Below are 25,843 nucleotides of genomic sequence, written 5' to 3' on the forward strand. Positions count from 1 at the left end.
GAAAAGCCTTTATTCTGTTGTCAAAAGTCTAGGAACTTGCAAGAGGCATAAAAGCTATGGGTCTTTTCAAACCATCAAACACCACAGCTGGACTATGCAGAAGGCTGCACTGAAGGAAATCTTTCAAGGAACATAATTTGCCTAAGAGCAAATGTCAGCCAGTAAGTAGTAACTCAGGACTTGGGTTGGCCTGAGTGTCCCTTGCCTCAGAAATCAAAGCCACAGTAATACTGCCTAGTAATGGAAGTAATTTAACTTTGCTAGGGAGAACTGACTTACAGAACTCTTCTTGGCTGAGTTCTCTAAAGAGTGTGCACCATAATTACCGGACTGGAAAGAAGGACAATTTTCCAGGATGAGGCAGAGAGATGAAGCAAACAGAACACAGAATTGAGAAATGGATACCTATGTTTAGTTCGCTGGCTTTGACACATGGCATGCATGTGGAACTGCTCCCAAGCTTAATCAACATTACTCTATATATTGGAAGCATAATCAATTCACCCTACTATATTATAAAGTTACTTTAGACAGAAGTGAGTAATTTTTTCAGTGTTTTGGGGTTTTCGGGGGGGGGTTGTTTGTTTGTTTCTTTGGGGGATTTTTTTGCTTTGTTTTGTTTGTGTTTGGGGGGTTGTTGTTGTTTTGTTTGTTTTGTTTTGTGCTTTGAAAAAGTATATAGCTATGGTTCAGAGTCTAGGAAACTATAATGTATGACTGGAAAGATGGCACAGCATTAAGAGCGCTGTCTGCTCCTCTAAAGCACCCAGGTACAATTCCCAGCACAACCATCTGTTACCCCAGCCCCAGGAGATATGCTACTCTGTTCTGGCCTCAGGAGGCACTGCACACACATAATGCACAGGCATGTGGCAATCTTATTTATTAATGAAAGAACTGCAGCTATTCTTCAGAAGTCTGTAGTATTCAGCATAACTAGTCAAGTTTCAAACCACATCCTGAATCTTGAAGTGATTACCAGCTAATGAAATAAAACTTTCATGTTTCCTGTTTTGAGTCAATCATTCAAGAAATGCACAAAGCCTACCTGCTCTCTGCATAGTAGTAAAGAAAACATCGGCTCCTGTATCACAGATTCAGAGATGGATGAGGAGTATGACAACCACTGAGGTAGTCAGGCCCCATCAAGTCCTGGAATTGAGACATGGTTCCTGGGATTCAAAACAATTATTTGAAATACAATTTTATGAAGAATATATGTTTTAAAGACCTTCAAGCATGGGAACCACATGCACAGTTGCAAATAATTACCTAATTGCCTTCTTTGGAGCTGCTGCGTGAGTGTTCTCAGAAGTATATCCAAGATGGCAGCCTCAAAGGGTTGTGGATATGAGGAGCTCAGGCTTTTAATTCTCCTGAGGGAAGAACAGAAATCTAAACAATAGAGTTGAAGTGAGAAAATGCCATCAGAGTGGTCTGTTACACACTTAGAATTTTCAGATGCTAAATGAAAAAACCCCACCAATTTACAACTACTAAAGAGGAATGAAGTTATTATCTTGAGAGCCCATAAGAGTACTTTTGAGTTTTTTTGTCATATGCAGTCATGAAGCTTTAAGAGTGTCAAGTAAGCCTAGACAACCCTCCATTCTATGTTCCTCGTCCCTCCCACTCCGAAGACTCAAGACAGCACCCATGTCACATGGCAGTGCCAATGCTAAGGAGACTAGGGGCCCCTTATTCTACTTTGTTCTTTTGTTTTTTTAATCAAAGAATTACAAATATGAGAAACATAGCTGTTTTCATACAAAACCTAAGAAAGGACAGAAACATCATCTTTTAGATACCAAGCTATATATGCCTCTACAAAAATGAGACAAAGAGATTAATAGCCAGTCACTACTCTCCTCCCGCCTTTCCCAAAACAAACAAAGCCACCCAGTCTAATATTAAAGCGTTTCAAATTGAAATCTGCCAATGTGTGAAGTAAAGCTCATCCCTAAAAAGCGATCAGTGTGTCCCCTGGTGCAAGTCATGCCAATTGCCTCCAAGAAGATCCACACAGAGGACAGAGGAACAAGGGCCATTAAGCAGCCTAGCTGATGAGACAAAATACACATTACCCACTCTGTGATATTTAAACACTAAAACAACAACCCTACAGTGTTTATCCAACTCAGAGTCAGAAAGAAAGAAAAAAGAAAAGGAAACAATAAAAAACAGAAATATCACTAAGTGAGAATAGACTGAAACTTGAGACAAAAAAACCAGAGAACCTGAAAACCAACCACACTCAGTTTTCCCTCCCCCACCCCACTTGTGCCCTTGAAAAATCACTTCTCTTCTCTGTATCTCATTTTCCTCTGTAAAATGAAGAGGTTAGATTAGATAGAATTTACAATGATGAACAGCTGTATGATGTAGCACGAGGGAGTGACAAGGTCTGGTGTCTAATGCCTGGTCCACTGTGAAATGTTAAGCAAAACATTTAACTTACTCTGAGTCCCAGAATTCCTTATCTACTAAATGGAGACAAAAATCCGCTTCTCTACTTCTTTTGCAAAGCTGAAAATAATCACACTGAAAAGGGTTAGATAACTATGTGTGTGATACAATCTACATGGACTAGAATCACGTGATCATTTTTAAAACTTCCAGAAACATCTAATGGAAAAATCTCTGCCGTTTTTTTTCAATTACCACAGGACTAGTCCATTGTTAGGAGCAAATTTGGCTGTGATGATTGATAATTGCTGGAAAGTAGATCCCAAAAAGGTAGTGTGAATCAGCAGACAGCTTCAGTCACAGATGTTCCAAGTAACCTCAAGGAAGGCACTTTGATCACCTCAACTTTATGATCTCACATATGTGGGGCTGGGCAAACCTTAATGCACAGCATTCACTGAGCACTCAATAGGCCCCACACTGTTCCATTTCAGCCCTTTTTCCAGTCACAGCAGAAGATGCTCAGCCATCTCATGGTGAAGTGGCCGACACTGGATGGCATACATCTTGCTTTGTCTCCAGTGTTCAGTCATAGGCTGGATCAGGGAGTCTGATCTAGATTCCAAACACTTGATCTCTGACCAGAAGTTCTCAATCTTTTGGGGTTTAGAACATGTAAAAATAACTGAGGTTCTCTAAAACATCTTAAGTGTTCTATCTGTCTGTATTTATATTATTAAAACTTAAAATTGTGAATTGGAGAGATGACCCAGTGGCTAAGGCAACAGGCAGCTCCTCAAAGGACCGAAGCTCAATTCTAAGCATCCACATCAGGCAGCTCATAACTGTGTGTCACACTAACTTAGATACCTGTACTCACATACATATACCTGCACATACACACAAAAAAGATAATAATTAAAATTGAGGAAAAATAAAATATATTAGTTCATTAAAAATATTAGAACATTACAATAACTCATTACGTGAATAAAATATTTCATGAGAATTCCATATTTTTATCTAGGTGCATTATCCCATGTCTTTAATCCCAGCACTTGGAAGGCAGGCAGATACATGTAAGCCTAAACTAGTTTACCTAGAGAGTTCCAGGCCAAGCAGGGCTACATACATAGTAAGACCCTGAATCAAATAAACAAATAACCCAAAAAAAAGCACTTTTCCCTCAAAGTAAAATCGTGGGAAGAATGATATCCTTTTGTTCTTCAGGTTTCTTCAAAGTCTGGACTTCAGGGAAGGGTATAGACATGACAGTTGGTTCCCCAATGCACCTCTTAATTCCAGAAGACAAATCTTTATATAAGCAACCGGAAGGAAAACTAAAAGTAGACAACCACAATTATACCAGTGCCATTTTAACATCTATCTAATAAACACCTTAAACTTTGAAATTAGAAGGTCACCATATTTAGTGAACAAAATGGAATAATAATCATAATGAGGTTCTAAATTGCATTTTATACTTCAGTGATAATCCCAGACAAATCAGCTGTTACTAGCAATTACTGATAATTTTTTTTTTAACAGCCTGAATAGGTTTCTAAGGGGAAATTAATGATAGAAAGCTTGACTTGGAAAAAATGCATGTGCCCATATGATTCTAAGAAGTAGAAGACAGACCTTCCCCATCCGATGGATGGTATGTATTCCTGATGCATGGGAATATATGTCTGCCTTAAGCGCTCTTAGGCATGAAAAAGTATGGGAAGAGAAACACACATAAACAAATAAATATACACACAGAGTGAGAGACCCATATATATATATATACATACATACATAAATACATAAACAAACAAACCTGTCAAAGGTCAAAAGTTACCCAAATGAGTGGTAGATTAATGGGGATAAGGAGATGAATGCACCTGTGACTCTCAAACAGGCACCTGTGACAGAAGACACACATATATTCTTTCATTATATGGTCATGATTTACATTGTGGGCACTGGTCCTAAGAAACAAGACCTATGGATTATGTATGATCTCCTTTGTTCCTTTAGAAATTCTTGTTTTTGTTTAAAGTAGAAAAGCACATAGGAGCTAGGAATTTAAGAGGTAGGACATGGAATTCTCATAGGAGGAAATTTAACTCTGTTCCCTTTGGTAAAGTAATTTTCCCTAAAATTGATTGTTTCCTTATGATAAATAATTATTGGGAAATTTTTCCACTCTCTGCAATATGACCTCACGTTGTTGTTTATTTGTCCCACAATTTCCTTCTATTATATAACTGTGCATATTCCTGGAATTCCAAGGTTCATGAGTCGTCAACTGAATCTCTGAATGAAAACTCAACAAAGGAAGAATGACAAACAAATCATTAATTGACAGACCAGAGATTCTAAAAGCCCCAAACTCAGTTACTACTTACTGACAACCTTTTCTGACCTTCACAACAGAATTCTATTTTTCAGCCACTTGATTGTATGATGGCTTGTAACTGTCTTTGGTAAGGAACTCACATTTCACACTATGGTCTTTCAATTTCAGCTGTCAGGTCTTCCCCTCACCACTGCTGCAGTCTGAGGATAACACCGTCCTTTCAAGATACTATCTAATTTGTCATTATACATTTATGTGTATATTCCTTTCATATGAGACTGTCTCAAATCCATAAACCATGAGTTCCATGGCTCTAGCTACAATATGTAATATTGTTTGCCCTACATCCCCAGCCCTAACCTACCCACAGTAGCTATATCATGAATATTTAATGAAGAAACTAATGCATAATCTGTAATTCTGCCTATATAACATCTTCTCTATACTTATCCTCTCTTTTTGACCCTCATAAAATGCACTAAGTTCTTTGAACATGATAAGAACTCCACAAATAGGAAATCAGTTATACCATCTCAAAAATACACACACACACACACCGTGTACAAGTATATGGTAGAAGATATGGGAGAGAAAGAGAATCAGGATAGTTTGAGCATTATGAGGAAAGATGGAACTGGAGACACAAGGGTGGAAAGAAAATAGCCTGATGTGAGTAGTCTGCCCTGCCACCTGAGGCCATGTTAAAGTCCTGTCCCATGCTGCCACTAAGGGCCATGCCTGGATTCATGGCCACATAAGCAGCAGGGGGTTGTGTCCAAGTCCATGGCTCATATTACCACCAAAGGCCATGTAGATATCCCTAGTCTAGCTGCCTCCTGGGACCATGTTGATGTCCAAGAACCGTGTAGTGTAGAGATGGCCCTGCCTCTCACTGGTTACACCATGCCTGGGTAACAGAGTAAAGCTGGCCCTGGTGGTGAGGACATAGATAAGACAACTCTGAGGGCAGGAGCTCTGAAGTGTTAGACTTACCACTGATCTGCCTTGCAGTGAATGGGTGAAGGAGAAATGCCCCCACACACACACCTCGCCCCTTCTCAGAAGAGTAAGCCTCGGTGTCATGACAGTAGAAGGCTGGCCCTGCTCCTTGCTGGCTGTAGCATTCAGTGAGCTAGCTGGGACAGTGCTAGAGAGCTCACCCCACTGGTGTGGATGTGGGAAAGCTGGTGGGCTGATCAATTCAGCTAACATCCAGGTCCAGATCCAGGGCTTTGAATTGGCCCAGACCAACATCTACCCAATTTGTGAACTGTTGGTGTACATGAAGGTGCCAGTCCTGCACATCCAAAGCTATAGAATCTCCATGGCACAGGACAATAGAATGTCAGAGAGGAGTTCCTATGAAGATCCATTATTGATAGTGTAGCAGTAGCCAGAGGCCTCAGATCAGACCAGTGTCTCATTGCAATAAACACGTGCAAGTCAAGTAGTGTGGTCAAAAGGGTATATTGTGTGACATACTACAGAACCCATGGAGAGATGTTTTGTTTTGTTTTGTTTTTTTAAATTTTCTTCTTCAGGGAGAGATGGCAAGTGCAAAGGGCAGATGTGAAGGGATGGGGAGATGTGTGGGATTGGGGAACATGATGTGAAATTCACAAAACAAGATATAAAAGAAATTTATGCATCAGAATAATTAGATTGTGGGTTGGTAAAATAAATGATGTATGCATATAAATGAGTAAGAAGACAAAAAACTTCATGGGGCTGGAGAGATGGCTCAGTGGTTGGGAGCACTAACGGCTATTCCAGGTCTTGAGTTCAATTCCCAGCAACTACATGGTGGCTCACAATCATCTGTAGTGGGATCTGATGCCCTCTTATGGTGTGTCTGAAGATGCTACAGTGTACTGATGTGAATGAAATAAATAAATAAATAAATCTTTAAAAAAATTCACTGAAGTGTTCTGCATTTGGGACAGCTTCTGTGATGGGCAAGCCTTCTTTTTATGTCCAAACTGAATTAATTAACTATCAGCAGGTATTATGGTATTGATAGAGAATGTATCTACTTGCTACAACCTTTAGGACAACTACAAATAGGGTAAACACCATTGTCATTTGAACAAAACCAAATTTTTATTGAAATTAACCAGCATGTCATAGAATATCATAACAATAACAATAATGATAATAATGATAATAATAATAATAATAATAATAATAATAATAAATAGTAGTAGTAGTAGTAATGGTAATAATCCTTCCAGGATTGACATTTTGGCAGAACTATCTGCAACACACTCAATGACAATAGTGTTTACTTAGGAGGCCTGTGTTTTGAGTCATCTTAAATACAAGAAGACATCAATTTCAAAGCCCATTTCAAAGCCATGTCATCTTTTACACATTCTCACTTCATCAGCATATTTGAACTTGTACTTTTTAAATAAGAACACATCTTCAAGAGCTAACAAACTAATTCCTGACTTGCTCTCTCCAAAATGAAAGCTACAGTACACTTAGTCACTTTCTCATCCCATTATTGATTCTTTATCCCCCAGGGGCCTAGACAACACAGAGTAAAGAGACAGGTCAGAAACACCTCCCCTGCTCCTTGGCAGCCGCAGCTACTTGACTCTGTGTATTGTGTAGGCCAACTAACAACGATCAATTATTTACTGCTCTCTCAGGACTGCTGGGTTGTTTGTCCAGGTGTACAGCCCTCTACTATTGACTCCTTTGAAAGCCACTGGTAAACAAAAAGCCACCTCACCAACAACCAGGTTCTATTCTGGAACACTGGAAAGTGCCAAAGCATTTACATTTGGCCTTTTACACAGTCTCACAGATGGCCCTCTCCATCCAGAAATTACCAGGAGCTTTCCATCTGAGCTCTACTGTATGGGAAATAATAACAATCAGTGCCCTGTTTCCTTCTCTGTTTTCCGAGGGAGATGAGTTCCATGACTTCAAGAATATATAAATACTAAAAGAAATAAGTTGTTTAAACAGAACAAACACAGCTTGTATGGGCAAAAAAATCTGAGAGAAGATGAGGTATCTATGAATGTGGCTTAGTGGTAGAGGGCTTGCTTAGCATGTACAAGGCCCTGGACTCAATCTCCAGTACTGAAAAATAAAATTAAAAACCAAGGAACATTATAGAAAAATCACTTTCAATTGGTAACAATAGAAAAGTCATTATTGAAAAGTTAGTGTATAAATCAGGCTTTCAAGATCAGTAAGGTCAGTGAAGGTAGGGCAGTCACATATCTCATTTTACCCAAGCAAGATCACTTGCTGCTCTTGCAGAAGATTCAGGTTCATTTCCCAAAACCCATAACAGGCATCTCAACTTCCCCTGTACCTCCAGCACTAAGAGATATGTCACAATTGTCACATACACAAATGCCATATGTTCACACAGTAACATACATATATAAAGATAATAAAAAAGAAATCTTTTAAAAATCAATAGCTCCCCTCTTGTCACCCTGAAGTGTCTCAGTTTAGACAGTGGAGAGTGCATTTATCATGGTAATGGGAGTCAGCCTGCACTCCCAGTTATTGTCAAGAGTCTTCTAATAACACACTATCTATAGCCAGATATATGGCAACTGCTCTTCTTGGTCCTAATGTTATCTCTTTACTTCCAGGCACCAGTGGGCTCAGGGTGAATAGAGAAGTAGCTTCAAAGAGAAACCCAGATCTAAGCTGAGTCCAAACAAGGACATGCACTTAACCACTGTACTAGTTACTTTCCTTGGTGCTCTGACAACACACCTGATAAAGCAGCTTAAGGAGTTATTGTGGCTCCCAGTTACAGCACATGGGACACAATGGTGGGGAAAATGGTAGCAGAGCTTGAATAGGTTGTCCTGTTCTACCCATACTCAAAAAATCAGAGAAATGAAAGTATGCTCATATTGCTTTTTCCTTCTCAGTCAGGACCCCAGCCTGTGGAGTGGTGAGGTCCATAGTTAGTCAGTGTGTCTCTTTCCACCTCAGTGAACCTAATCTTGAAACTCCATCACAGACATACCCAGACGCTTATTTCCATGGTGACTCTAATCATATTAACTTGACCATCAAAGTCAATCATCCCAATCACCAAATCCTACTGTGAGGACATACTCATGGAACTAGCATTTCTCCAGAGTGTATCAAGAAACATAGGGTCTTGTGGCTGACTCGTAATGATGTTACAAAATAGGACATGCTGAATGAAGTACTGACCTAACTGGCAAGTGTCTGAGAACATCTTGGGCTGCCTATGACACAAGGAGAGTGCTAAGTCATCACCCTTCTAATAGGACGAATTCATAGCTTTATGAATCTATGTTCTCAATACCACTGTTCATTCATCCTGTTCTAAATATAAACACAATACCATATAATTTTGCTTTACAGACTCTTTGAACCTGTCCTCATTTTTCAAGATGTTAGAAAGCTCAAAAAGTAAGTAAGTAATTAAGTAATTAATTAATTAAGTAAGTAAGTAAGTAAGTAAGTAAGTAAGTAAATAGAAATATTAGTTGTAGTGGATAGGTTTAATACTGCTTGTATTCTAATGTTAATTCTGGTTCCTCAAAAGGTAGTTGCTCCTGAGGAGTAGACCATCATGCATTCAAGTGATGATGCCATGTGAATCTTTTCCCCATTTTAACTGGTCAATCAAAAGCTAGAGCCTGTGATTTGGCAGTAAAGGGGAAAGGTGGGACTGGAGGCTCAAGAGGGGATTTCAGGTAGAGAAGGGGAGAGAGGAAGAGGACAGAGGTGGAGGAAGCTGCCATGGACCAGAACCATGTGGGCAGGAGAAACAGCAAGTAACAAGAGGCCTTATGACTGGGGAATAAGTTAAATCTGCTCAATCTAGGTTATGGCTTATAATTAAAATATCTGAATTGTGTTTCTTTTCTATAGGTTTATTAGGATTGTAAACTACAGCAACAGTTAATACTATGTAATATATGCAATTTCAAAATGGTTTCTGGTATCTTCAAAGAAATAATCACAGAATTTAAACACACACACACACAACTAATGGTTTTAGATGTTATAAAGATGTAGGTTATCCAAACTTTTCATTTCAAACTCTAGAATAGATTGAACATGTCTGACCATGAGATACTATTAGAAACAGAAAAAATGATGTTCAGATTTCTTGTTGAACAGGTTATTGCTCAACCCATCTCTATGAATGTAAATGTTAGAAACCTTATGGCTTCAGAAAATCCGCTGCCTTTCAGAATTTCCTTTGAAAGCTCTGAAGAATGAGATTGATGATAGAATCCCTAATGTCTCTCTTTTTTTTTTTTCATAAACCGTACCACACAAGATTTAAGAGCAAAGCCAGAAAATATCAAATGACTTGTTCAGAACCATTCAAGGACAAACACTGATGCTTTCTCACCACCTCAAAGCACTACGATTTTTTTGAAAAAGGGAAAACGAGATGTGACCAGCAGCATGTCTGCTAAAAGATTCCTTTACACCAGCTACTATAAGCAGATCAATATAAAATAAATTCATACTTCTGACTGCCTGCAGGAAAAAAAAGGCCCTCACAGATCCATAGTGCATTGAAGAAAAACGATGTTAGCAAATAATGAATACAAAGCTGGTCCCAGTGACCTCCGGGCCTATAAAAATCAAACACATATTTATGTCACTCTACTATTCCTTACTTAGAGCTAGTGGTAGACAGTCCTGGCATCTACAGAATAAGGGAAAGACAGAAAGATATTCTTTGCATCATTCTAAGTCTCAACATAGCCATAAAGATACATCTTAGTGATTAAACTCCCCCCATCCTGTCTTTAAAGATAGAAACTATATAACCACTAGGAACTATAAATGTGAGACATTTAACTGCATCAGGAGTCACACTGAGCAGAGTATGGACGGAGTTAACTAGACAAAGCACACACTCAGAATTTATAGGAACAGGGTGTCTTTCGTTCATGATATTTGATGACCACCTTTTAGGTTGCCTCATTTAATTCATTACACTGATAGTCTTGGTGACCTTATGAGATAATCAAAGCAGTAATAACCAAATACAGAAGAAGGCAGCACATCCCTTAATTATCCATCATGACTGAGAAGATACAGTAAATGCAGGAAGGATTGCAGCTCAGCACCCTGATCTGTTACCAGTCTTTCTCCAACTGAAAAACAGGTTCTGTACTTTCTTCCCCATACTAACCAAGTTGCTAACTCTATCACCCTGACATCACCCTCTGGGTCTATATGTGTGAGTATGTGTATGAAAGTATACATGTGTGTGCAGGTATACACATGTATATGTCATATGTGTAGGCATATGTATGAAGGTTAAGCAACAACTTTAAATGTCTGTTACCTGGAGCTATCCACTTCTCTTTTTAAGCAGAATCTCTTGCTGCCTTGAAACTTACAAAGTAGGCTATTGGCTGACCACCAAGTACTAGGGCTCCACTTGCCCAACACTAGGAGTACATCCCTTCCAGGTTCATGAAGGAGTTTGTCTAATTACTTAGAATATACAATGTAGTCATTAGGTCTTTGATCCAATCCCTAGCACTGAAGGAAAAACTAAATGTCTAGCACAAGCTCATGAAAGTAGAACAGAGCTTCACCCGTTTGCTGGGGGAAGTGAGGAAGGTAACTGGAATCTACCTACTACAAGCCAGCAATTTATTATTCCCTTAAGGCTTATGCAAATCTTGTCTTCACAATATATGTGTTGGTTACTTTAATCAAGAAAGGCAATTGTCACTCTAGTAAAATTGACTCTCTAGAAAAATGTGTCACATTTATCTTATGGCTCCCCAAACCTCTCAGTACCCCACATCTCACCCTCTTCTATCTCCAACTGTTCTCCTACCCAAGACTTGAGCTCCAGCTATCAACCAGATTGACAACAACCCAGGGCCAAAGGCTGATGTGGCATGCACAAAGGTAGATACACTCGCAGCAAGCTTAGAGGTTGACTCAAGTGCAGCCTGCTGATCTTGCTTAATCTGATCAACATCTGCCTGCTGTTAGAAACAATGGTTATGATTTTTCAGGCCCTTCTAACCTCTTGCCTTTCAAAATAAAGCCACTGTCTAAACACTCTTGATGTATACTTACTTGTACCTCAGAGTACAACCTGCAAAACTTCCTCTGTCTAAAATAACCTCACATCACTTTTACTTTTAATGATGGAGTAGACTGAAAAGTACACATCGAGCATCCCACAGAAACTCATGCTCCCCTGCAATATCTCCCATTGAAAATACTAAGATATTGCATTTTATCAAGCCATTAGTCAACTTTGTTCTCTGAAAAGCATCACAATTATGTATAGTAAGCATATCCACATTCACTGACTAAGTCAGCTGATGTCTTTTATCAAGGTTGAACTGGCCCACATACACGTATTTATGCCACAGATATATACAAGCATATATCACATATTAAAATCTGGCAGAGCCTGAAAAATAATTGTTTCTGTCTAAGGTTTTCCTCTCAGTCTTCCATTTTGTTTCACAAAGGAGAATTCTCTAAAATATTCCTCTTGTATTCTTCTATCTGAACCAGAAATGCCCTTTGTATAGCAATGATTGATGGATCTCAAAAGCAAAAGAAAACTGTCTCCTTGGAAAGCTATCTGGGTATCTAAATATACAGGGAGGTGGGTTTTTTTGTGATAAATAGCTCATTTTATTCCAGCACTCTTTATCCCTGGAAATTGCATGACCATGCTAGCTATATATTGGTATAGGATTTTACAGTGTGATTTTGAAGATTTTTTCCATCTGCCAAGAGGCATGTGGTAGATAATTCATTCTTTGTGCTTTCAAACCAAAAAAGAGAAATATGTTAAAGATTAGAATTTCTAGAAAGAAAAAGAAAGCCATGTTAACTTACCTCCATTTGCATATCTGGGAAGAAACCACAAAGGAATCTCTGACAACTGAAATTTATCTTAAACATGCCAATATACTACTCACATTTGAGACTCATTAGCAGGTTTGTAACACTGACTTCACAGCAAATGTGGTCAACCGTGAGAAAGAGGATGTTTTTAGCCCACTGGTGAAATGAAGGTTTCAGCCACTGCTGTCCTTGACAAAGCAAAATCAGACCTATATTTTCTACAGCTCAAGAGATGGCCTAAAGAAAGAGTCCTTTTACACTATCACTGGATAACTGTGATTTGAATGGCATCTGCTCCTCTTCAACATCATGTCCTTAAAGGCTGTATACCACCTCCTTAACTGTACCTGTCTCCACTACTTCTCTTATGTGTGTGTGTGTATATATATGTGTATATATATATATATATATATGTGTGTGTGTGTGTGTAATATTTGATATATTATATATAAGACATATATAATACACATATATAATATAGTAAATAGATATGATATATATAAGTTATAGGTGTCCCTTTACTTCTCTGAGTATAAATTCATCTTTACGTTTTATAATAACATTATACAACTATAGCATTTGAAGGTGAGGTGCCCAAATATTAGTTTCTGTTTAGCTTCTGATGCTTTGAAAATGTTTTTGTTACTGTTTATATTTACTAAGAGTACAGAGGTGACAATGCTATCTCATTCACTGTATGACATTAAAATAAGAGAAAAGATGCCTTTCTCTAACTCCTCCAATTCAACAAAGCATTCTTCTACCATCTTCTTTATGTCACTTGGTAAGATTTCTCCCAGGCATATCTTTCTGACTTAAAGAATGATACAGTCAGTCAGATAAAAATGATCTATTCCAGGAGCCAACATGCTGAGACAAAATCCTTTCCTGACTCTCTTAGGTATTCATTGAGTCACAAGGATAGCACTGTGCCAATGAGTGCATGCAAGAAAAATGAAAGTGACCAAATAATTTTATCTGCCATTTCCTCCTACTTTTATTTTACTTAGATCCAAACTTCTCCAAATATTTGCTTACATCTTTTGATTCTCCCAATTCCTCCACCCATGATTGTATTGTCTCAATAAATAGTTAAGCACAATTTTGCCTGAAAAGCACTGCAGAGTGGCCAACACATCGGCTATTCCTATTAACTGCAATAAGAAATGAGCAGCATCATGGAGTGCCTTTGCTGTCTCCCACGTATGACTGCACATTTATCTTACATTGTGTATTGTATGCTGCTACTGCTACTCAGGAGAGCTTTTGGGTGTTAATCTCGAGTCGATGTTTGTTTCTCTGCTATGTTTTCATTTGAAAATAGCGACCTGGTTCATTATTTTCTAGCCATAATTATTATGTCATTATCACTCAGTCACAACTATAGAATCTCTCTTATCCCTTTGAATCCACAGATATAGATAATTTTTTTCAGAGAAAAGTGTAAAATATGAAATTTACTGAAGGTTTTATTTCATCTCTGGTTTGCACATAATGATTATGGTCTATGCTCCTCAATATTATTAAGTTTATATACTGGCACTAAGTTGTCATTCTCAACATGATTCTGAAAGACCAGGAACTTATGAGAAACATCCAGGAACATTATAGATCGTTGGATGCTGGACGACATTTATCTGGAAAGTCATGATATGTCAGTACCAAGGAGACCTTCAAGAAACACCGAAACCATAAAAATCTCTAGACCATCAGTTCTCAACCTGTGGATAGGGGCCCCCTTGGGAGTCCCATATCAGATATCCTGCATATCAGATATTTACATTAAAATTCATAACAGTAGCAAAATTACGGTTATGATGTATGTACTGGCTAGTTTTGTGTGTCAACTTGACACAGGCTGGAGTTATCACAGAAGGGAGCTTCAGTTGGGGAAGTGCCTCCATGAGGTCCAGCTGTGGGGCATTTTCTCAATTAGTGATCAAGGGGGTAGGGCCCCTTGTGGGTGGTGCCATCCCTGGGCTGGAGGTCTTGGGCTCTATAAGAGAGCAGGCTGAGCAAGCCAGGAGAAGCAAGCCAGTAAAGAACATCCCTCCATGGCTTCTGCATCAGCTCCTGCTTCCTGACCTGCTTGAGTTCCAGTCCTGACTTCCCTTGTGATAACAGCAATGTGGAAGTAAGCCAAATAAACCCTTTCCTCCCCAACTTGCTTCTTGGTCATGATGTTGTGCAAGAATAAAAACCCTGACTAAGACAATGTAGCAGCAAAATAATTTTATGATTGGGGGATCACAATAACATGAGAAACTGTTTTAAAGGGTCACAGAATTAGGAAAGTTGAGGACCACTGCTCTAGACTAATCTCACTGCTTTGCAGATCCTTCAGACCTCATAGCAATAATGGCAAAATTTAGCCCACCTCATTCCTATAGCTCACTCCCCAGGGGTCAGGAAGGAATAAAACATATTACCTACCTTCCTAGTCATTTACCAAAGCTCTCTTTACTAAGAATGTTCCTGACATTAAAAGCTCATCTTGCCAAGGTCCAAACATGCAGAAAAATACAGGGATAGTTTTCCAACAGCATTTACTATGTTCTGCATGGCGTACCTAACTCCATGTGTCATAATTATGGCACTGGTTCATTTATTGGTATGCCTTGTCTGCCCAAAAATAACTTACATTCTCCAAGAGCAAAGTCTATCATCTTTCATCCTTGTACACCCTGTCCTATCAGCGCAGGATGTGGTCATCCTTCAATAAGTCAACATGGATTAATTAATAAAAGGAAGGAAGTGAGTGGGGAAGAAGCAGAAGAGGGGGCAGAGGGAAAGACATGAGAAGGGCAGTGAGCTGACATGAGAATGTAAATTTCCAAACTCAGTGGATCACAGGGTACAATGCTGGGCATCAGAGGCTAGGAGAGGAAAGAGAAAGAAGAACTGGGAGGTGCTGGTCAGAAAGCACAAAACTTCTCTGAGTTATGAGTAATGAATTCTCAAGGTCAACTGCTTGGTGTTATAGTTCACAATAATATACTGTGTATTTTTTTTTTCTTGAAAGAAATGTCTTTATTAAACACCCTCAATTTCAGTTTCTATCTGTCATCTTTTCCTTGTAGGAAGCCTTAATGGTACAGGAAGTGAACTTATGTTTAGAATAGTAATAAGAAAAAGTCCAAATCTGAGGTATCATTTTGTAAGAAAGAACACACCTACATAAAAGGCTGGAAGAAACCAGAATAGCCAAGCTGGTTGTGGTATGTTATGTTGACATACCACATGTGGTATGTATGATCACATCCCTCCTGAGTCAAGGGGTTTGTGACTGTGAGGCAAGCCTGGGTTGTCTATCAAGACTCTGTATCAAAAAAAAAAAAATGAAAAAAAAAAGAAGGATGAAAAATTAAAAGGAAGAAAGAATTTAAAGATTCATTCCTAGGTTTGTAAGCCTTTATAAACTGGGAAAGATGGTGCTGACAGTAGTGGAGAGCTCACTGAAGACCACAGGTACCACGACTATTTCAGTTTTCCTTTGAGTGTCTGCTTGGGAACAACAGTTCCCTTTTTTCTAAAACATAAATTAATAAACGTGAAGCATCCACACTTCAACTGTCTATTACTAGCCTCTTTTCCCAAATAAATCTGAGTTTAAAATACATATTTAAGAAGGATTTTTACATTGTGTACATCTTAAATCAAGAAAATTATTATTTTAATAGTACAACTATAAACTTGCATGTGTTATAGTCAATCAAAAATAAATTACAAAATCTGTAACTTAAGATTTTATTTTACTCAAAACTATTTTTTGTAGCACTACATGCATGTTGGTATATCAAATAATGAGCCACATGAATGTTCCATGTCATTATTTGTTTCTCTGTCTACTGACTTTTTATTGCCATAGACAATAGTTCAGGGATCGCTTTTGAGTAACTGTCACTACCAGAATTCTCTAGCATTTCTGTATGCCAAAGGAACAAAAGTTAAATCATTACTTTAAGGCACTATGCTATGGGGCATGTAAAAGGAATTCTAACATTACCTATGTTCTACCAACAAAGAGTAAAGATTATGAAAGAAGTAAAGATAAAACGAACTTCTCTTCATAGCAATATTTCTTTTCTTCTTTTTTCTTTCAGCTAAAGAATGAAAGATAGATACCTCCTCATTAGGCCCTATGCTAGGCACCCACTCTTCAGGGGAATCTCTTTTATTGTGCCATTATGTCAGAATGATACAATGAGTAGGAATTTTTTGTTGCTTTAAGTGTATCTCCATAAAAATATTTTAACTGGCATAAGCAAAGTGAAGTCACTCAAAAACAGTAAATAGAATCCATAAGATGGGAAAAATAGAAACTTACTTGTAGTGACTTTTCTCTTTGTTTTTATCACAAACTATTAGACACGTGGAAAAATGGGGCCATTGGGGCCAAGTGAAATCTTGAAATTAATTTTTCATCCCAACCAGACTTCCATGATGTGAGTCAAAAGGGGGAGGGGGATCTATTCTTCAATTACCTATCGATATCAAACTTACAATTGAAACTCAATCACTCCAGGCAGTTGAAGAATTTTTAAATCACCCTGAGTCGACATGAGCTACATTTACTAGAGTTCTAACAATAAAGCTGCATCATCAGGTGAAGAAACTACATATTCCAGGACATAAAGATTTTTAGGACAAAGCAAAATATTGGGAAAGAAGAAAAAAAAATCACATATCACAAACCCATTCAGATAGGTCAGTGTTACCCAGAGGGCTTTACGGCTTTCACTTGTTTTCTGTTCTGCTGTTTGTTCAACTTCATCCTTCTGTTGGCTCTTAATCAGGAGCCCAGTGAGATAAACAAAGGGCTGCAGGGACAAGCAGCAGACACTACTGCCTCTGGTGTCTGAGATTAGTCACTCTCTGTCTAACTAGAAGGGATGGATTGTCTAGCATCTAGAATGTATCAGATAGTCTCACCAATCCCTCAAATAAATGAGGAGACTTTTCCTTGAGAAAGCTGTGCACAGAATTAGCCCCAGTAACAGAGGCAGTAATAATGTAATAAGAACTACCATTTGCAGAGGCCTGTTATTTGATTAACTCCTTACAGCAACCAAGAGAGGCAACTATCTCTTGACGTTCACAGAGCTAACTACTGAGGGGAAATTTAGACATGTCAAAGCTGAGACTGAACTGAGACTGACTGTTCCTTTAACCATAATTCTATCATTCCCAATTCTTAGGTAAGTGTTTAGTGGTTATTGGTGAACAAAGGCTTCCTTGTGCAGTGCACTCCATGTGTCTCCTCCCTACCTGTCCAAATTGCCTGTCATTCGATGTGTTGCCAACCAAACTCCCACAGGGGAATATTTCCACAGGGGAAATAACTCTAAGTACAAATGTTAAAGATTATACTTTTTAATCTTGGATTCAATAACTCTATTTTTAATTAACTCAACAAAACAAACTATAAATATATAAGGCATTAAAGTACATGTTCTGTGATGATTAAAAAAAAAAAAAAAGCATATAAGAAGGGGATATCAGAAAGTGGATTCCAGAAAGAGAAAACAACTTCTGGAACAACCCAAGTGTTTGGCAGAAGGGGAGCAATGAACTGTACTGTAGCAAAAGCTAGAATAGTGCTTTTTAGATCATAGATCATGGGTATAGATGTAGCCTAATGGTAGAACATTTGCCTACCATATAGGAGGTAATGGGTTCAGTACCTAGCACAACACAGACTAAAATACATACTGTAGTTCACAGGAAAACACTTCCCTTAGTCAAAGCCCATTTTTAATGAAATGGATATTAATGAAAGTCTAAAAAAAACACTATTTTACGATTTAGAGAGAAGCATTATACCTTGTGAGAGCAAGAGTTAGCTCAAGAAATACTCATTCCTTAAATATGCACACACATTATAATGTGAATTCTTAGTGTAGACATCAACAAAAATCTTTGAAATTCATGGACTTATGCTATTATTCACTCATCAAAATGTTCCTACAAGAAACTTTGGCTGTGCATAGTGCTTTAAAGATTAATTTCAGTCACAAAGTAGTACAAACAGAAGGATATCAACTGCTGAAGACAGGCATACACACAGGTATATGGCAGGGAATGTATGGGCAGGAAACACTTACTGTTTTAAGGAAGTGTTGAGATTATTGCTTCTTGTATTATTTTTATTTATAATTTAAGACAAATAGATCTATGCTACAATTAACTCCAGTTCAAACTTGCATTAAACTCTGTCAATAATTCTAGCAAGTAAAATAAATCAGAATGCACTTCAAGCAAGCCAAGAGCAATCTGCTAAGGAAAGTCACAAATGGAACTCAGATGCCGGTGACACAAATCATGGCCGGTGGGTGGAAGACCAGCTACAGGACAAAGAGCTTAGTTCTCTGCAGACACAAGGGGCTGCTGGGTAGGATAATCATTGTGGCTATCTATTGTTCCTGTGCATTGCCAAGGATCCTGACCTTCTCTAATAAAGTATACAATCATATGTCACAAGTAGGCAGAACTGCTAATGGTTACTACAAAGGTATGAAGAAATTGTACAAAGAAACATTTCTAGAAGGTGGTGTACTGTTTGACATTAACATCTTTCAGCACTTCTTTTCATTTCGCATTTTTTTTTCTTTATGACTTTACTTAAAATTGACTGTGCTTCACAAATACTTCAAGTAACCAATTTAAAGATTACTGGGACCCACCACAAGTTAAATCTCTTCATGAAGCCACTTTAGCTAGTCTGGAATATTCTAACCTTGGGTAAGAAGCAGCAAAACTTGGGGGCATGGTGAGACAAGGAAGGTCTGTGAAGGATCAGGAGCAGTGAGCCATGCTGGCAACCAGCTCTGTCTAGTGAGCCTAGGGTTTTTATCATCCCTTTCACCAAATTACCCCATCAGCCAACTGCAGGTCCTCTGGAAGAGCAGCAGTATGTGCTCTTAGTCACTGAACAATTGCTCCAGTCCCAAAATAGGGTGGTTTGTAAAGTAGTCTATATAGGTAGCTCCAAATACTAAAGGTTAGACCTTCCATGGAAGCGAGTATACCAAACCACCAAATGTATGTTCCCTAAATCAAACATCATCTTTTGATTCCTAGAAATTGGATAAATTTGATTGCTTGGGTGGGGTCTGGGACACATCCCACACTTAAACTGTGAAACTAAATACCTAAATTCAAGATCAAGTGTTCCTTCTTATACCTTGAAGCTTTTTATCTAGGACAGATATTGACAATGAATAAGGAGAAATGACTCACCTTGGGGAAGGACATTAAGTCTTTCAAGGTATAAGGTACCATGCCAAGCTCTCAATAGCAGAATCAAGGCTTTTGTATTCTGTCTATCACATCACCATGCCATCTACAGTACAGGTCCTCAGGAACAAAAGAAAGCAAATCAGTCCACACACCATAAAATGAAACTACCTCTAGAGTTCTAAGTGTAATTTCCCACAGTTAAGAAAGTGCTTTTAAAAATCTGAGTTATCAAAGGAAGTACTTAAGTGGTCATATGATTTCAGACTTTAACGTATATTCCTCACTGACCAAGCCATTGGCAGGCACTGGTTAATGTAAATAATTATTTGCACTTTATAACACTGAATTAGTCTGACCTTTCATCAGCATGACAAATACCTAAGAGACAACTTACAGAGAAAAGAGATTTATTTGGGGGTTACCATTTCAGAACCTTCAATCCATGGACCACTTTTACCATCACTGTGGGCCTATAATAAGATGGAAAATTATGACAACAGTTGGCCAAGGAATCGGATACTTAACTTCTAACATCTGGGAAAGAGAATGAAAGGGGGAAAGGCATAGGAGACTAGGAGAGAGAGAACAAAAGAAGTGAGAGAGAGAGAGGGGCAGAGTCAGACAGAGAGAGATACAGAGACAGAGGGAGGCAGAGAGACAGAAAGAGAAAGATATACAGAGAGATAAAAAGGCAGAGAGACACAGAGAGGCAAATACATAAAAAGACAGAAAAAAGAAAGACAGAGACACAGACACATACACAGAGAGAAAGAGAAAAAGAGGGAAAGAAGAGGTTGTATACACCTATTTAGAACACACCTGCATATACACACTTCTTCCACTAGACCTATCCTTACCTTCTACTCTGTCCCCATAATGCCATCGAATTATTATGAATCCATCAAGTGGCTAACCCACTGATATGACAGAACCCTCGTGGCCCAATTATTTATAGTAATTGCTTAGTCAGCTGAGTGAGGACCAAGCTTTCAATACATCTACTTTGAGGAGTACTTCATATTAGAATCATAACAAACACTTACACTTTATTATAAATATACCAACTGATCAAAATAAAGGCTCACGAGTGCCTGTAAATGGAAACACTTCAGGAAGTTACCAGCTGGTCTGGAGTCTTGCTGGGTGAGGAGAGACTAAACTGAATTGCAGCAGGTGGAAAGGCATCCAGATTCTTCCTTAAAATTACACAACATGGAGATAGTTAAGAAATCCTAGAACCTAATTTGTACTTGTGCACACACACACAACTTCAGTTCCCAAGCAAGAATATCAATGGCCACTTTCAGATATCTCCATTTACCAAAACATGTAACTGTAAGAACTCCATCCCTTGTAATTTTGATATCCACTTACATTGCTTTAAATTGTTAACAGTCTACTCCTGATCTTTAAAGACTCATTTTCATCTCCTAATATAAAACGTATTTAGTTCATCTCCAAAACTCCCCATAATCTTTAGCAACCTCCACTCTATTCAAAAGTCCAAGATCAAATCACTTCTGAAACCCAATGCAATTTCTTAACTGACAGCCTTTAATTTTTAAAAGTTACATATTTCCACTATAGATTGGTATCAAATAAACCTGGTCATTCCGAAGGGGAGGAATGAGGGGATAGCAAGGAAAGACCAGATCCGAGCACGACTAAAACTCAGCAGGGAAGACACCAAATCCAGCAGCTACACATTCATATCCAGCATTTGGTACCTGTGATGGAATTATCTGGGTTCCAAGAGCCATAGGCAGCGATGGATACCCTCCCGTTCTGCTGCCCTCGGCACACATCTTAGGCAAGCTCTACTCCATGCCTATAGCTTTCCTCAGCAGATATACCCTAGTCTTCCAACATCGTGAGGGTTCCTAGGCTTTACCTTCACACCATCATGCAGCAGTCTCCCAAACACTTCAAGAAATCCTACCGTATCACACATTGCCTGACCTCGGCAGCTCTCAGCAAGCTTGGCACAAGCCTACCTCTTTCATACCCACAAAACCAGTACCATCCATCGATACTGCTGAGTTCTGCTATCAGCTACAAGTGGCCTGGCCTCCTTGGCCCACAGCTACAAATACCTTTATGTGACTTTAGGGTTGATTCTAAGAAAATGCTTTTCATATAGAGAGCCCTTTCAGTGGCTTCATCATTTCAGGCTCTTCTTTTCAAATGTATTTGTAGTTTTGTAAACAAGCATCTTCAGTGGGTAGGATTTTGCCTTCAGGGCTCTTTTCTAATATCTCAGTACAGAGTGCAAAGAGTACAATGTTTCTCTTTAATGATGTCAATACTTCCATTTCTTTTAAAGGTTTGTTTTTATTGTTTTATCTGTATGAGTATTTTTGTCTGCATGCATGTGTGTACACTATATGCATACAGTGCCTGCAGTGATCCATGGAACTGGAATTATAGAGGGTCATGAGCCACTGGAAAGTGAACCCTGGTCCTCTGCAAGAACAGCAATTGCTCATAATCACTGAGCCATCCCTCCAGCTCTACTGTTAACACCTACTGCTGTTTTTTATGCACCCTCTTGTCCACAGCTTTCTCACACTCTTTATCTAACCAACCAAACTGAACATTTTTCACATTTATTCTGTTATGTTTTCTGCACTGTCTTGCTGTAAACCTGGACAAGAACTATGACGAGAAACCACACCACAGCCTGAATGCCATGCTTTCTTGAAATTCACTTTGCCAAAGAAATTTGGCCATTATTTATAAATTCAGCCTCACTCCAGCCTGGGCAGAATGTAGCAGATTTTTTTGACATGGAAAACACTGATGGCCTCTATACTAGTTCCCAATAATGTCTTTATTCCACCAATGAAGCTTCATGAGCTGGAAATCCACTGTTCTGATTTCTTCCAATATTCTTCTCCAAATGCCTACCAGGATTGCCCATTAAGCACCCATTATAGCATCCCAGAGCTTATGTAACATTCATCTCTAAGCTTCCTCATTTCCTCTATAAACCAGTTCCAAAGGTCCATGCAGTCAGGCTTGTCATGCAATGCCCCCATTTGTTAGAACAATTCTTATTATCTTATTAATCATTTTCTCATTGCTGTTAAAAAAAAGAATACCTGACAAAGGCAACTTAAAGAAGGAAGGGTCTATTCTGGGTCATAGTTGCAAGGTACAGTCAGTCCATCATGATAGAAGGGGACCAAGGAAAGATGAATTTTGATGTTCAACTCACTTTAACTTTTTTGTTTTGCTTTTGATTTGTTTTGTTTTCTTTTTGAGACAGGGTTTCTCTGTGTAATAGTCCTGGCTGTCCTAGAACTCTCTTTGTAGACCAGGTTGGCCTTGTCCTCACAAAAATCCACTTGCCTCTACCTTCTGAGTGCTGGGATTAAAGGTATGTCCCACTACGCCTAGCCACTTTATCTTTTCTAATCAGTCTAGGCAACCAGCAGGAAGAATGCTGCTCACATGCGGAGTATGTCTTTCATCCTAATTTAACCTTTTTTTGAAACATCCTGAGGACAACATTCAGAGTTATGTTTCCATGGTGATTCTACACCGTGTCAAGCTGACAGTAAAGCATAGCTATGACAACAATTCTAAAGGTAATTTGTAAACAAATGGCTATGGATTTACTATGTGAGCTGGCACAGCCATAAATGACAATTCTGTTGTTTGAAACGTTTTATCCTGGGAAGAAGAAACTCAGTCATTTGGTTGAACTCAAGTAAATGAAAGATTTTCATTTCTACGGTCCCCTCATCTCCAGAGATAGAGCTTTCCAAAAGTCTTAAATCCATCATACCATTATGAGATTTGATTCTCACACATGTGTAAGGTGGATCAAGCCAGGATTAACACTATCTCCATTTCATACATAAAAATCCTAAGATTCAAACAGGCCAGGTGCCGTGTACAAGGTTACACAGAATGCAAAGAGAGGAAGATCAACCCAGATGTCTGGTTGCTAATTGAATGTGTCTTCTATCACATCTTGTTGCCTCTCCAGCATCAAGGATAGCATCTCTTAAATGTGTTTAAGAAATGTTATAGCAGTATTATCATTCTCCTAGATCCGCCTCTCTCCCTTTCTCAGAATAAGTCATTTTTAGCCACTAACACACAGCTGATTTTCTGCAAAATTGTCCCATAGATGCTTTGAAACTTTTCAAATGAGCTATCTATTGCTGCACAGAGGTATGAGGAAGCCTGGGGTTTTATTCTCCCATATCCCAATTTTATCCATTAAATTTTAACTCAGGGCTTCTCTGAAGGTGTTTAAGATTCAGTGCTCAAATCCCGAATTTCTCGAGGGTCAGCAAGTCAAATTCATTTATACTTTTATCCCTGACTTTCTTTCCATTTTATTCCCACTTTTATATAAAAAGCAATAAACCAGTGACCCATGCCTTTCACTTGGAGACTCTTTGGTCTGTACTTTAATCACTTCTTATCTGGCACTTCACTGTAGGGTATCATGCTGAAAATAAGTATTACACAACTATTTACTTCTCTCCAGACTATTCCAGAAATTTCTATCAGGTCAGTCCAATACTCAGTGAGTTAGAGGGTACAAATCATAAGTCTAAAGCTGCAACAACTTGAAAGGCAAATAAGGTCACGGAAGTGGAACTAAAAAGAACAGAAAAAAAAATCTACTTGAGGTTTTTTTTTTTTTTTTTTGAGACAGGGTTTCCCTGTATAGCCCTGGCCATCCTGGAACTCACTCTGTAGACCAGGTTGGCCTCAAACTTAGAAATCCACCTGCCTCTGCCTCCCAAGTGCTGGGATTAAAGGCATGAGCCACGAGGTTTTATATAAAAATAATAATAATATTGGGTGAGTAAAACAAAACCAAATTTATAACAGTAGAAGAGTCTCTAGCCATTAAAAGCAATAGTATCAACTGTGTTTGACATAAAATATAGACATTTTACAGAATTATATATGACCCAATTCCATCCTCAAATGTTAGGTCATTATAAAAGAAAATCAAAAAACATGTATATCTTCTAAGGACAGGAATTAAGTGATATTTTTCAGGTTTTTAATTTTTTATTTATAGTTCCTAGTTATTGAATGAATTTAAATTTTTCTTCATAATAATAAAACAGGTTTGTTTTCCCACCATCAGAGGCCTTCAAGTTATGACTATTGCTCATCTTCCAGGCAATGCCATCTTAACACGTACACAACCTCTGTCTTAGACACAGTGGATTCCCCACTGGTCCTTAAGGCTGTTGGACCTTTCACCATTTCATTCTGATCCTGCTGCCTGGAATTTCTCTCTTCCATTTCTTCAACTGGAACACTCACCCTAATGTTTCAAGGCCCTAATGACATGCCACCTTTCTACAAGTCATGCACAAAAAAAAAAAAAAAAAATTTCTTTCTCAAGATGTCCTTGGCCCTGTGTTTTTAACTCCTCTAGCATCTCCAGTCAGACTGGATCTATGAAAATAAAACAAACAATAAAATAAAATAAAAACATTTCACGAAAAACAAATTTGCCAGGTAATTAGCTGATCAATAAATACAGAACTTAATAAAAGTGTCTACACAGACCAGCAGCCCACATAATAAACCTTTGGTTTTGCCCTTGTTCTGTATTTCCTATGGGTATACAGCTCCATCCTCCACTCAGATAGATTCAATCATCTTTAAGAAACAAGCTGCAGATTGCTTCATTGTCTCCACCCGACATCTCTATCCAACTATAATCCTGCTTTTAATAAAACTGCAGAGCTTCCTAACTTTTAAACCAAGCTTAGCCCTGTGCAGGCATAGCTTTAGAGGGGGAAAGAAAGATGAATTGGGGCACAATGTTCTTAAATACTGCCTTGCTTGTGGTTCTAATAAGACACAAGAAGTAGACCTTCCAGACTACTAATAGAAAATTAATTCACTCTCTTACCCTCTCTGTCCCTTTTCTTCCCATTCCCCTCCCCACTTTCTCTGCAAGTGTTCGTGGCTGGCCTCTCCTCCCCTCTCTTCCCCTCC

The 25,843-nt window shown here is 38.5% G+C and overlaps 1 long non-coding RNA gene across 1 annotated transcript; it reads right to left on the reverse strand.

The window, feature by feature from the left end:
- Nucleotides 1-1,061: 1,061 nt before the first annotated feature.
- Nucleotides 1,062-20,333, reverse strand: LOC116099359. The gene is made up of 4 exons (XR_004122230.1): nt 20,281-20,333; nt 19,859-19,975; nt 1,273-1,376; nt 1,062-1,172 (listed from the first exon to the last, which is right to left on the reverse strand). It is a non-coding gene; the product is annotated as an uncharacterized LOC116099359 (long non-coding RNA).
- Between the last annotated feature and the right edge of the window lie 5,510 nt (nt 20,334-25,843).

This window comes from Mastomys coucha, unplaced genomic scaffold (genome assembly GCF_008632895.1).
Source record: "Mastomys coucha isolate ucsf_1 unplaced genomic scaffold, UCSF_Mcou_1 pScaffold20, whole genome shotgun sequence".
Classification (NCBI taxonomy): Eukaryota; Metazoa; Chordata; class Mammalia; order Rodentia; family Muridae; genus Mastomys; species Mastomys coucha.